General features: G+C 48.5%; 1 protein-coding gene across 1 annotated transcript in view; it reads right to left on the bottom strand.

Annotated features, from left to right (window-relative positions):
* Positions 1 to 14,057, bottom strand: part of LOC144151860 (luciferin 4-monooxygenase-like) — a 71,260-nt gene that overhangs the window by 29,981 nt on the left and 27,222 nt on the right. The window lies entirely within an intron of this gene.

Here is a 14,057-nt window from a genome sequence, read left to right on the forward strand (position 1 = left end):
TGCGTACTCAGAATCAATTTTCACGTTGTTTTCACATCTTTAAATATACGTTTGTAAGCCTATTTGGCCCAATCCGCCGAAATTAAGATAGATGTGCATGAAATGAATCGCCGCAGCATATTTTGATAGAAAGGGAATGTTGGTCTGTTTATTTTCGTGTTCACGCAGCTCCAACATTTGTTTCATTATTCTGTAATTTTACGCAAAGGTCCAGGCCAAAGTACCTACCAGCTCTTCTCAAGCCCTTCACAGACATATAAAAGAAGTATAGGGTTGATGCAAACGCGATGACGTTCTTCAGTAATGCTACGAAACAAAACCAAGTGCATTTTAGCCATGAGTGCTTGTACCAAACAGGAGGTCTCCTGAATTCCATTTGTGAAAATGGTCTAGTTCTTTGGAAGTGGAGCCATTTGGTGATGCTCTTATGTTGCGAAGACAGTCTGAATTAATAAAGAGAAAGAAAGAGCAATACGAGCTAATATGTTCGCCATGGGGTTGTCAGCGCACCTAAAAAAAACAGTTATTCTATTCATAGTGCTGTAAGAAACAACGCTCAGTAACAGCCAGCATTCAAAACTACGACGTGCTCACACTGGAGGCCGCTAGCATCAAAACATTGGAGCTAACGTAGTTACGGGAGCTTAAACCGGTTTTCTCAGTGTGACCACCTCTGCGTATCTGTCACCACACAAAAGACTACGGCAATTAGGTACTCTGAAACAATTTTTTTAGATTATTATTACAAAACTACAAGGGTATTCAATTTACATTTCAAATGCACTGCTTTTAGCGTTTTCGTTTAGTTTATTAGTCGTACGGGAGTGAGTGAGTGAGTGAGTGAGTGAGTGAGTGAGTGAGTGAGTGAGTGAGTGAGTGAGTGAGTGAGTGAGTGAGTGAGTGAGTGAGTGAGTGAGTGAGTGAGTGAGTGAGTGAGTGAGTGAGTGAGTGAGTGAGTGAGTGAGTGAGTGAGTTACTCTTGGAGGGACTGACGTTGCGCTGTATCAGCAGTGTGAGTAATGAAGATTTAAAAATCCATATCCGGATGCCTTCTTAAAGCAAAGGCTTCTCGGAGTGAATTGAGAACATTCCTCGTAGTTATCACGCTGAGCCTTCCACTCCAAATGTCGGTTTCACGTCATTCTTTCTTCATTTTTATGCCGATTTCTTGTTATCAACCAGTAACAGATTCAGCTGCCGTGTAAACAGAGCATTGTTTTCATCGGTATTTAGTGTTACTAACTCATATGCAACACTAAAAATAGTCCAGTTGAGGTTAATGAATCACTTCTTAGCCAGCTACCTAATTCAAAATTCCCACCAATCACAATTGTTGAGAATACTGACATGCATCATTTAAGGTAGATAGCGAGAAGCTGGTTTTCTGCAGCGCTCCCTGTAACATTAATGTGCAAGTTACTTGTATATATAAGTGAAAAGCAGCGCCGTCTGCTGGCGTACCCATAGACCATATAAGTGGAGCAGCCAACGAATTGCGACTTTTTATGAGAACATTGTAACCAAATTGACATACACGTATACGCGCGCGGCGACGTAGACGGACCGGCTTGATATTGGAAATGAAAAAAAAACATCAACCAAGAACTTGTTTTGAATATCTGAATGGTAGATAGCCTTTGCTAGTAATCGGTTGGTGTTCGTCGCCTGATGCTGAGCTCATTATGGTTAAGCAAGGGAAACACCAACGAAGAATTTCAGAAACTGAGAAACCCGGTTACAACGACGAAATACAACTATGCCAGCACGACAGACTAAAGAAATTTTTGTTGGTAGCAATAATTTTTCGTCATTATTATTTCCAGAAACCTTGCGTGCTTAATAGCGATAGGGATTTCGGTATGTTAGCACTTACAACGTTTAAATTTTGTTTAATCTAGTGTTTTTCGTTAATATTGTGCACCTGATATTTTTCCCTATTTGGCCGCGAAAGGCTTCACGTAGCGTGTCGAAGTAATTTCACGGCTTTTTGCCATACATCTGGCTCAAACTACTATCTGTCCCCTTCGGTACAGAAGTGCCCAAGTTCGCCTTCAGATGACTCTTTCCTTAGTCAGGCCAAGCGAGGGTCTTCTCACTTTGGTTAAGTACTACTAGCGTAGTCACGCCACCACATCGGCATTCCTTGTAATGGGCGCGTATTGCCCGGCCATGTGCGCTATTCATTTGATGTCTCCGTTTGCGTTGAGGTTTTCGATGTTGCAATCGCATGACTCGTGCTCTGTTTTCGTCGAAGTGAGCTATTTTTTTCCTGATGATATTAAATAGCAATCACTCAGGTTTGTATTGCTTGTACTGCAAAGCTACGTCCCCTGTACCGTTTCTGGCCATCTGCATTACGCCCTTTCCTTTTTCATGCGAAACACATCGCAGCAAGGTAACGTACACTGGGAGGCTTGACAGATTGCCTCGCGCGATGCAACTCCTGCACGTCACCTCTCAGTCGGTAGGTTTACCCCACGCTGTGGCGGCCAGTGTTCCATCACAACGAACTGAGGTCTTTAGTTCCAATCCCGCATGTTCGTTTCTTACCTTGAGTCATCGGCGCAACGAAAATCAAGGAGGCGGTTACCTCTCAATAACAAAAACATTTTATCAAACGTTTTCACAACTGCCGGCAGGGTTCTCTTTTGGCTCTAGGTCTTCCCTCAGCTTTTTCTTCTCCATGAATCGAGCGCCCTCATTTGTTATGCGTGGCATCTGGTTAGCTCTTCGCAGTGTAGTTTCCTCCAGCGCTGCAAGCTTAGGTTTCGCACCAGTCTTAGATTTCCTAGCTGATTCTTCGAACGATAGCCAAACGCCCCTGCGGACGTCAACGCAATGCTAGGCGTGCCGTTTCTCATTATGACAGTAGTCTTCTGGTCCTGTGCACGTCACTACTGGCGTTCTGAGCAGCATGCACGTGTTTATTTGCAACGGCGGCGTGCATGACGCCACCGTACAACGGCCCTTTCTCGCTGCCCGAGCGTGCACCCTAACCCTTTCGGCTGCTCATCAACCACCGGAAAGAGGCGCTCTTCGTTCGCTTCCCCAAGGCTGCATGCTTAGACGCTCGCTACATTGCCACCAGTGCAGCTCCATGATTTCCCCACCACATAATATCGCTCGTCTCCAACATCTGCACTTCGCCTGCCTGATAGCTCCTTCACGTTCGTACCACTCTCACCGCACTCTTCCAAGATGGGACCCCTGTAACGTACTTCTATGTGCCATGGTGACCAGGCCGAAGCCGACGACGAAACGCCTCAGCCCCCATGCCTTCCGCGTAGATGTTTCTCATATCTGGGATGGCAAGGCTAAATGCCATCGCCGCGAGTTACTGCTCCGTCGAACCTAAGCGATCCTGTAAATTTATATTTGTTGAACGAGGCATCGTCAGTGCCTGGTATTTCCGCCGCATTTTATTGACACCCGCAGGTATTCAGCGAGCTGCTGTACACAACTTCATTGCGGAATAGGTCCCTTGGGTGAAATGCTTTGAAAGGTGTGCTGACAACTTAACCAGTCTGCCCCACTGTCTTATGTGACAGGAGCGCGGGAGTGCGTGATGAATGCTGTGCTTCGAATTGGCGCATGTTTGTATGATTTCTTTTACATGGTTGCAGCCTTGTTATTCTACTCAAACACTATTCAGGCTGGGCAGTATTGCTTGCTCTTTCAAGAATGAGTCTGCAGTAAAAGGGTATAAGCGCGTGAATTCCCACGAGCACACACAAGTTTGAATACCAATCGCTTAAAAAAAGTTATAAAGCATTGTCTTGGGCTGCGAAAGTGTGACAAATGAAGCGTTACTCCATGATTGACGGTTTTTCTTGTTGAGTGCACGTGAGAATGCTTCGCATTTGAAATCGCTGCTTTGAGAGCTCTAAACTGAAAGTAGGACCCTCGCATAATAAGAGACACTTACGTATTCTGAAACTCATCCACAGCGCCATTTCTTCACGAAGCCTTGATAGTTATGTGGGCACGTGCAGTTGCTACGGGCGCGGCCAACGCTATTCCGTGCATTGAAGGGCTGCTAATTTTCACTAGACAATATCATCGATGTAATTATCTTTGCAGACTTCCTAGCACAATTCACTGTTTGGCCATTCGATTCTAGGCCCACTGTTGCAAGAGCGCATATAACGCCAGGAGACAAGCAGTTGATTTTAATTTGCTCAATGTGGGTGTGACACTACCATAGAATTTTTATCAGATGCTACAATTTACCTAGTTATTGCTTGTACCACCTTTACTAGGCCGCAATGCACGTCAAATGTTCAGCGCTTAATGGGAAACTACAGAGACTACGCTTGGCACCGCTACAGACGTTCTAGCACTGACGCTCTTTATCCTGCATTTCTGCTAGGTCATCTTTCTTACAACGCTCTCAATGCTGGGGCGTGAAGAATGTCATAAGACAAATTGATATCAGCTACATACCATGGCTTCTAAGACGATGTCGCCGACAATTCCAACGCACTTGTAGTTAGCGAGTTTTTTTTTTTTCTGCAGGACAAATTCTAACACTTCATTACCCGAATGGCGTTCACAATAGGAGTTTTTTACCTTCCTTCGAAAAATATTCCTTCATTTTAGCCCAATTCAGGCCTATGGTGACTTCTTAGTGGACGCCCCATACAGACACCGAAGGTGGATTCACAATTACGTTTCCCTCGTATCAAGTTTACTTAATTTTTGTGAAACAAAATGGTTATGTGACATTCCCGAAAGAAAGTAATGCGGGGCACTTTCAGTGCTTTTTCTGCATTTCCGAAGTTCAATTCGGGACACTTTCAGTGCTTTGTCTGCATTTCCGAAGTTCACACGTTGTTCTTACATGCAGCAAGAGAGGAATATTTAGCTGGAATGAGAAGTGCGTCACGCAAACTCAAACCGATAATAATTAATTTAGGCAATGCACGAGCAATGAAACTAATGGTCGCGGTTTCATAGCTCACGGCTTATTCTCTTTCAAGATGGCTCCGGCTGGGCGAACGCTATAAGGGCGAACATTCTGTCAAGAACAGGCGGGTACAAGTTTTCCCTTTGCTATCAAGCGTGGCATAGACGCCAAATTGAAACCTACTACTGAAACCCTTGTAGTACCAAAAAAAAAAGGTTTACGAAAGGGACGTCGCAATAAGAGGAGGAATTGTGACTTTCTGCAGGAAAAAGTGACGGAACATCGCATCAAAACGAGTAATATGAACAAGTAGTATCATCAGGAGCTTGGAGGTAAAGGTGGCATTATGGTAGATGTCGAATTCCTCCTTTCAGAAAACAACACTTTCTCCTAAACCAACACAACGCCCGAATTTTTTTGTAAATGTTAAAGTAAGCCAACAATAATTCCTATTAGTGTTTAAGGCCTTTTTTTGCTGCTACCAAGTAAGAATATACTGTTTGCATCGTTTTGATGAATCCGCAAATCAGGTCCGGAGCCTGATAACCTGAGGCACTCTTTACAAATGTTTAAAGCCCATAAAAAGATTCCCGAGGCGTTCAGTTTGCGAACGGCGGGACTAGAACTGACTGTCTCGAATGGCAACAGCGGAAGTTCTATTTGCGCGGCTTATATCATTGTCAGCACTGTGGCCCGACAATGACCGCGTTTGTAGCAACACCACGCGCGTGTAATTTGAATGTCACGCAATCACCGGTGTCCTTCCTGCCCGACGGCCCTCCGCCTACATCATCCGGAATGCTATGCGTAGCTAAATATTTGTTGAAAAGTTTCAATTAACGGAGGACTGGAACTTGCATGCCGATTGAAGAGTTTGGTTAGCGGGGAGATCGCTTGAGATTTAACTAGGACTCTAATAGTTACCTGGCCTGGAGGTTCACAGAGGACGATACAGTACAGTAAATCCTACCGACCATTCGTAGGCGCCGCTATACAATTATTATTAAGTTTATTGTGACGTATTAACTCGGAAAGTAATAGGAGAATTTTGTAACTGAAGGTATAATCACTTATTACCAAGACGGAGGGGAGGAGCTGACGGGAAACTAAGATAACTACAAAGTACTTCAATTCGTGTTTGCAGAAGAAAAGTGTCTTCTTCTGTTTATTATTGTTCGTTTCTGACCAAATTGTCATAAATTGCCTGCAACTTAGGGCCACTTAAACGCACAAAATATGCGTTTGCCTGAATGACTGAATGCCTGAATGCCGTCAACTTTTGCCTGAATGCCGTCAACGTTTTAATGCAAGACGTCAAAGGATTGTTAAACAGGAGCTTGCAGGTAAAGGTGGCATTATGGTGGATGTCGAAATCCTACTTTCAGAAAATCACAACACTTTCTCCTAGACCAGCACAACGCCCCAATTTTTTTTGTAACTGTCATTAAAATTAGCGATCAATAATTGCTGTTAGTTTTTAAGGCCTTTTATGCTGCTATCAAGTAAGAATATTCATCTTAAATTAAGCTCGCGTTGTGCGTGTTTGGAGACAATTCCTGGCAAATGCTTACGAGGCTTACCGACGTCTAAGGGTGTTTTTTAAAGTCTTTGTGTCGTTCCGTCATTTCAGCAAACTTTAAATTTGTAATGATAATACTCCCACCACCGCATGCGGAATGTGGTCTAAGATTCAAAAAATTATTTTATATCCTCTGAGAAGCACTGAACAGTGAACATGCTTCCTTGAAACATCAATAAAACATTTTCTCAATTCTTAGTTTCTCAAACCTCAGTCGGAACTCGTTGATACGTTTTTAAAACAAAGGCGATGAAGAAACGTACAAAACAGGAAAACCTACAGGTGCCCCTAAAAGTAAAGGGAACATGGCTTTAGGAAATTACAATGATTCCTATTTCATGCAGCTGCCAGCATAAATAGCATATTGTCACGTAGCCAAGGACGAAGCAGTTGTTTGGAAAAGAAACAACTTTATTGGAGCGAACTTGTGCTCCCCTAACAACTGAAAAGAATACAGAGGCGGCGAAGCAGTGGTCAACAAAGTGACGTACGTGCGTCGGCGAGCGTCGCAGAATCGAATGCCCGGGCGTCTGCTCTGCAGGCTTTTTATCTTTCGGCGCGCGTGGTTCGGGAACCATCCATTCGCATCGAGAACATTGTAGATGCAAGAAGATTATTCCGGGCTGTTCACGTAAATCGGAATGCTCTCCCTATCACAACAGATAACACATGCGGCACAGAAAGAAGGAATGGAACACGCGCTTCCCTTGGCACGGAGATAACACAGACCGGCGCAGCCGGGCGGTAAAAGCAAAACACAAATAAACAAACCCAATGTATGGTTCGCGGCATTACCCCCCCTCTAAGAGTGCATCGACCCGATGCTAACATAAGCGACAGTCCGAAAATAAAAATAAAAGTTCGTCATCGTCCGTAGAAAGGTTTTAAGCGAACCACGTGGACGACTTCGGGCCGCGTACGTCGTCGTGATGTGCCGGAGTCACCATCGGGGATCACTTCGTAGGTAAGTTGGCCAACACGTCGTAGAATCTTGTAGGGTCCGAAATACCGTCGCAGGAGCTTCTCACTGAGTCCGCGTCGTCGGATGGGAGTCCAAACCCACACACGGTCCCCTGGGCGGTACTCGGCGTCTCGGCGTCGGAGGTTGTAGCGGCCGGCATCCACCAGCTGCTGGTCCCTTATACGAACTCGAGCGAGCTGGCGGGCCTCCTCCGCACGTTGAAGGTATCCTTGGACGTCGGCGTTGAGGTCGTCGTCTTCTAGATGAGGAAGCATGGCGTCGAGCATCGTAGTCGGTCGTCTTCCGTAGACAAGCTCGAACGGTGTCATCTGCGTAGTTTCCTGCGTCGCTGTATTGTACGCAAACGTGACATACGGGAGGACTTCGTCCCAAGTCTTATGTTCAACGTCGACGTACATGGACAGCATATCCGCAATCGTCTTGTTCAGACGTTCCGTTAGTCCGTTCGTTTGGGGGTGGTACGCCGTCGTTCTTCGGTGATCCGTGTTGCTGTAGCGTAATACTCCTTGCATCAGCTCCGCAGTAAATGCCGTTCCGCGGTCTGTGATTAGGACTTCCGGGGCTCCATGTCGCAGCACAACTTGGCTTATAAAAAACTTTGCCACTTCTTGTGCAGTCCCCCTCGGAAGAGCGGCGGTCTCTGCGTAGCGCGTCATGTAGTCTGTCGCTACGACAATCCACTTGTTCTGTGATCGTGACGTAGGGAACGGGCCTAAAAGGTCCATTCCAATCTGTTGAAATGGTCTCGATGGGACGGCGATCGGTTGTAGAAGTCCGGCGGGTCTTGTCGGCGGCGTTTTTCGTCGCTGGCAGTCACGGCAGCTCCGGACGTAGTGGGTGACGTCAGAGGTAAGGCCGGGCCAGTAGTACCTCGCCTTGATTTTTCCAATAGTGCGGGCTGTGCCGAGATGTCCGGAAGACGGGTCGTCGTGGCACGCTTCCAAAATTTCGTCACGAAGGTCCGCGGGGATGACGAGAAGGTAATTCGCTCTTGTTCCGGGGCTGAAATTCTTCTTCACGAGGACGGAGTTAGTCAGGCTGAATGCTGGTAAGCTGCGTTTGAAGGTCCTAGGAACGGCAACGTCGCATCCCTCGAGGTACTCGATTATGACGCGTAAGTCGGGGTCGGCACGCTGCTGGGCGGCTAGGTCGCTCTCCGTCACGATCCCGAAGAACGCGCTGTCTTCATCAGAGTCTTGTGGTGGTGGGTCGACGGGGGCGCGGGACAGGCAGTCGGCGTCGGAGTGTTTCCTGCCGGATTTATAAACGACTGTAACGTCGAACTCCTGCAGGCGCAAGCTCCACCGCCCAAGACGGCCAGAGGGGTCCTTCAAATTGGCGAGCCAACACAGCGCATGGTGGTCTGTTACAACCTTGAATGGCCTTCCATACACGTATGGGCGAAATTTTGAAATCGCCCATATAATAGCCAGACACTCTTTCTCAGAGGCAGAATAGTTTTTCTCCTCCTTCGACAGACCACGGCTGGCATAGGCGATTACCCTTTCGCAGCCGCTTTGCTTTTGGACAAGGACGGCACCCAAGCCTATATCACTGGCGTCCGTGTGCATTTCCGTTTCGGCATTTTCGTCGAAATGAGCGAGCACGGGCGGGCTTTGCAGGCGTTTTTGCAGCTCGCAGAATGCTTTTTCTTGGTCGTTTGCCCAGCTGAAAGGGGTGCTGTCTTTCGTCAAGCGCGTGAGTGGCTCTGCAATGCGTGCGAAGTTTGCGACGAAGCGCCGGTAGTATGCGCACAGCCCGAGAAATCTTCGCACGGCCTTCTTGTCTTTCGGCCTAGGGAAGTTCGCGATAGCTGAAGTTTTTGCCGGGTCAGGTAGGACTCCCGCGGCGTTGACGACGTGGCCCAAGAACTTGAGTTCCTCGTATGCGAAACGGCACTTTTCAGGCTTCAGCGTCAACCCCGACGTACGAATGGCCTCGAGTACAGACTCCAACCTTGCAAGGTGTTCGTCGAAAGTCCGAGCGAATACCACTACGTCGTCGAGGTATACGAGGCAGGTGTGCCACTTAAGGCCAGCTAGCACAGTGTCCATGACTCTTTGAAACGTCGCTGGTGCTGTGCACAGCCCAAACGGCATCACCTTGAACTCGTATAGGCCGTCTGGGGTTATAAATGCCGTCTTCTCTCGGTCTCTCTCGTCCACTTCAATTTGCCAGTAGCCGGTCTTCAGGTCCATCGATGAGAAGTACTTCGCGTGGCAGAGGTGGTCGAGGGCGTCGTCGATTCGGGGGAGGGGGTACACGTCCTTTTTCGTGATTTTGTTCAGTCGTCGGTAGTCAACACAAAACCTTAATGTGCCGTCTTTTTTCTTTACGAGCACGACGGGCGCAGCCCAGGGGCTTTTCGATGGCTGTATAATGTCGTCGCTGAGCATGTCGTCGACTTGAGTCCGGATGGCTTCCCGTTCGTGTGAAGAGACGCGGTACGGTGACTGTCGGGTAGGGCGGGCTCCATCTTCGGTTATTATTCGGTGCTTCGCTAGAGGGGTCTGACGTAGTTTTGCGCTCGACGAAAAACATTCGCTATAGCGACGCAGCAAAGCCAATAATTTGTTCCGTTGTTCTTGCGGTAGCGCCGGATTCACGTCGAAGGGCTGCGGGAGCTTGAAGGTTTCTACGGGGGTGCGTTCAAAGTCGGCGACCGCGATCACGTCACTTGCTTCTTGCGTTTCTTCGAGGAATGCAATTGCCGCGCCCTTGTTTAAATGCTGGTACTCCTCGGTGAAATTAGTAACCAAAATGTGGGATTGGTGTTCCTTGAAGCGCGCAATGCCTCTTGCGACAGACACACCGCGGTCGAGAAGCAACCTTTGGTCACTCTCCACGATAGCGTCAACGTCAGGAGCAGCATCCTCACAGTAGACGGCGATCATCAAGCTTGCGCGGGGTGGCAGGGTGATGTGATCGTCGGCGATCCTGACAGCAGCAAGGTGATCGGGGTTCGGCTGCGGCGTCGTGGAGTGATCGGAGGAAAATGTTATCGACTTGGTCTGCAGGTCAATTATTGCGCCGTTGTCCGTCAAAAAGTCCATTCCGAGAATCACGTCGCGGGAGCAGTTAGGCAGAACGACGAACGCCGCAGGGTACGTTGTGCCGTCTATGGTGACGCGCGATGTGCACGTTCCACTTGGCGTCACGAGGTGGCCTCCTGCTGTGCGTATGTGCGGACCGTCCCATCTGGTCATAACTTTCTTCAGTTTAGACGCAAATGGTCCGCTCATTACCGAATAGTCAGCTCCCGTGTCTACGAGGGCGACTACGTCAAAGCCGTCGATGGACACCTTGACGTCAGATGCAGTCTTCCTCGAGTTCCGGGTTCGTCGGGGAGTCGTATCTCTGCTTGTACGTGTTGACGGTCGGGTACTGTGCATCGTCGTTGTCGTCGTCTTCTCAACGGACGTCTCGGTCAGGTCGGGTACGCGTCGCGCCGTGTAGCTGTCGTCGTGTTCAGGAGTCTCGTCAGGGCTGGGTCGGGTCGTCGGGATGAGGGCATGTCGTGAATGATGGTCTTCAGCGAGTCGCTGCGTCGTTGGAGGGTTTTCATTTTTCCGCCGTTGTGCAACTTTACCTCCCGAAGTTGCTGCTTTTAGTTTCCCCCGCGTGGGCTGGGGGACCTTCCACGTGAGAAGTCAGCAGTGCTGCGGCGGTTTGGTGACTGAGACGGGTAGGGCGACGGTGAACGGTTGAAGCGGGCTGGTCCTCGGTTGGTGTTGGAGAGGTATTCTTCGATCTCAGCAGGGCGCTGGCCGTATCGGGGGCGTGGGGCGTCGACGGAGAACCCTCGCAAACCGAGCCTCTTGTAGGGACAGCGACGGTAGATGTGGTCGGCCTCTCCGCAGTGGTAGCACAGCGGGCGATTATCGGGCGTTCGCCACACGTCGGTCTTCCTTGGCGTCTGGTATTGGTCTACAGGGCGTCGGGCGGGCGGCGTTGGACGGCGGTATGGCTCAGCCTCTTGACGACGGGTTGGAGCAGGGCGGGGTTGACGAACAGCCGAGGAGTAGGTCATGGCTTGTGGTTCGCGGGGTGCTTCCGACGGCGTAGAAGTTCCCAGTGCGTTTTGGACTTCTTCTCGGATTACGTCGGTCAGGGAAGCCACTTGAGGTTGCGGCGTCGTTGGAAAAAGCTTCCGAAGCTCCTCCCTGACCACTGCTCGGATGGTCTCTCGCAATGTATCGGAGCTTCCATCTGCAGCACCGATGGTCTCCGAGAACAGCGCGTTGACAGGGCGGTCGTACTGCCTCGTTCGAATTTCTAGCGTCTTCTCCATCGCGGCCGCCTCAGACGCGAATTCGGCCACTGTCTTCGGAGGGTTACGGACTAGACAAGCAAAAAGCTCTTGCTTCACTCCTCGCATTAGAAACCTGAGCTTCTTTTCCTCGGTCATTTCAGGGTCCGCACGACGAAAAAGTCGCTTCATCTCCTCAACGAAAATCACGACTCCTTCGTTGGGGTGCTGCGTTCGAGTTTCAAGCAAAAGCGCAGCTCGCTCTTTTCTCACCACGGTAGTGAAGGTCTTAAGGAACTCGCTCTTGAATTGAGTCCAGTTGGTCAAAGAGCTCTCATGGTTCTCGAACCAAGTTCGAGCAGCATCTTCTAAGTAAAAGAAGACATGCCGGAAAGTTTCTTCGTCGTCCCACCTGTTGAAGATGCGGACGCGCTCCAACTTCTCCAACCATTCTTCGGGGTCTTCAGCGGGGGCTCCCCGGAACGATGGCGGTTCTCGGGGCTGCTGCAGGATGATTGGCGACGTTGTTTCTTGCACCATGGTGTTGGTTGCAGCGTTCCTTCTCTTGGGCCCTTCTGGCAGAAGACCGAACTCGGGCGGTAAATCTTGCAGGCGAGGGCTGGCTCTTGTTGGACTGGCTTGGCGGCTTTTCGAGGTTGTAGTGGGCATGAAGGGTGCGTACCCCGCACCTCCACCAGATGTCACGTAGCCAAGGACGAAGCAGTTGTTTGGAAAAGAAACAACTTTATTGGAGCGAACTTGTGCTCCCCTAACAACTGAAAAGAATACAGAGGCGGCGAAGCAGTGGTCAACAAAGTGACGTACGTGCGTCGGCGAGCGTCGCAGAATCGAATGCCCGGGCGTCTGCTCTGCAGGCTTTTTATCTTTCGGCGCGCGTGGTTCGGGAACCATCCATTCGCATCGAGAACATTGTAGATGCAAGAAGATTATTCCGGGCTGTTCACGTAAATCGGAATGCTCTCCCTATCACAACAGATAACACATGCGGCACAGAAAGAAGGAATGGAACACGCGCTTCCCTTGGCACGGAGATAACACAGACCGGCGCAGCCGGGCGGTAAAAGCAAAACACAAATAAACAAACCCAATGTATGGTTCGCGGCAATATGTGCGGCCCGATTTTTTTGTGCAATGACTTTCTCGAAAAGTCACATATAGGTTGCCGGCTAGGCACATGCCGGAAAAATCCGCTCAAAATCTGCCACCCGTGCTCCGTGCACTTTTTGTGGCACCTGTACTATCCGGTAAAGAACGTATTAAGGGACATTTTTAGTCTTCACAATTGAGAGCGTAGTAACCAGGAAATCGCATGCACCGAAAACGTGTCAACGCCGTTCTACTTTACCCAATTTGGGTTTCGTCAAACTGAACTCAAATGGTGTTTGTTGTACTTGCCAAGGTCGTGTGAGCTCAATCTAGACAGTTCCCAAATGTACACTGACACCCTTAGAACGCGGCAACTTCCCGCGCCCCAAGATAGACTTACATAGTTATTATGACTGCAGTTTCTTAACCAGCGCCTCAGTTACTCATTACTCATTAACCATTACTCATTACGGGGCTGATGAAATACATTTTTCTGTGTGCCTTGATATATGTTTTTTCACGCATTATCCAGTACTGAAAGCGTTTGCAGTTTTGGTACATACGGCGTGGTTCGCGTAAAGGCACTAATCACGAGTGTTCATTTGGCAGTCCACGTTATTCTTTTCTTAGCCTAGCCGCAACCTTCCGCAGGTTAGAAACCTGAGATTACTACGACAGGTACGGTATACATACAAAAGTCTGCATTTAAACTTAGGCTAGTTATTGCGGCTAATAGTTAAGTTATACAAATAATTAAGTTGAGCATTCCTAGGTGCATGTACTCATCTAATCAGCAATGTGCTGCCGTCGTTAGACAAGAGGCATTTAAATTTTACCTCTCGCACCACTGAGGTCACAGTAAAATACCTCTACGCAAGTACTTGCATTGAGTATAAGTGTACATAGAAGAGCATAGTTTATGCAAAAGCACATTGCGAGAAATTGCTTTTAAAAGTCAATTCCTAGCGGCTGATTTTTAGAGAAGACTTTCCAAGGGGAGGTTAAGAAACACTTTTTGCTTGACTATAAAATTCCGGGCATGTTGTCACCAAATATTTTAGTCATGACAGAGTTTCTTATCTATCTGAGTAAAACCCTGTCTTTAGACCAGGATTTGTTATGGCGTGTGTATGCTTCCTATGGAGTGTAAACCTTAAGTCTACTTTAACAACTAAAAACTGTATTGAGTGAAGTAGTCATTTTGCTTCGCATTGTTAGTGAAACGTATAGGGAC

This window comes from Haemaphysalis longicornis, unplaced genomic scaffold (genome assembly GCF_048455015.1).
Source record: "Haemaphysalis longicornis isolate Haplotype H1 unplaced genomic scaffold, Haemaphysalis longicornis Haplotype H1 scaffold_9, whole genome shotgun sequence".
Taxonomy (NCBI): domain Eukaryota; kingdom Metazoa; phylum Arthropoda; class Arachnida; order Ixodida; family Ixodidae; genus Haemaphysalis; species Haemaphysalis longicornis.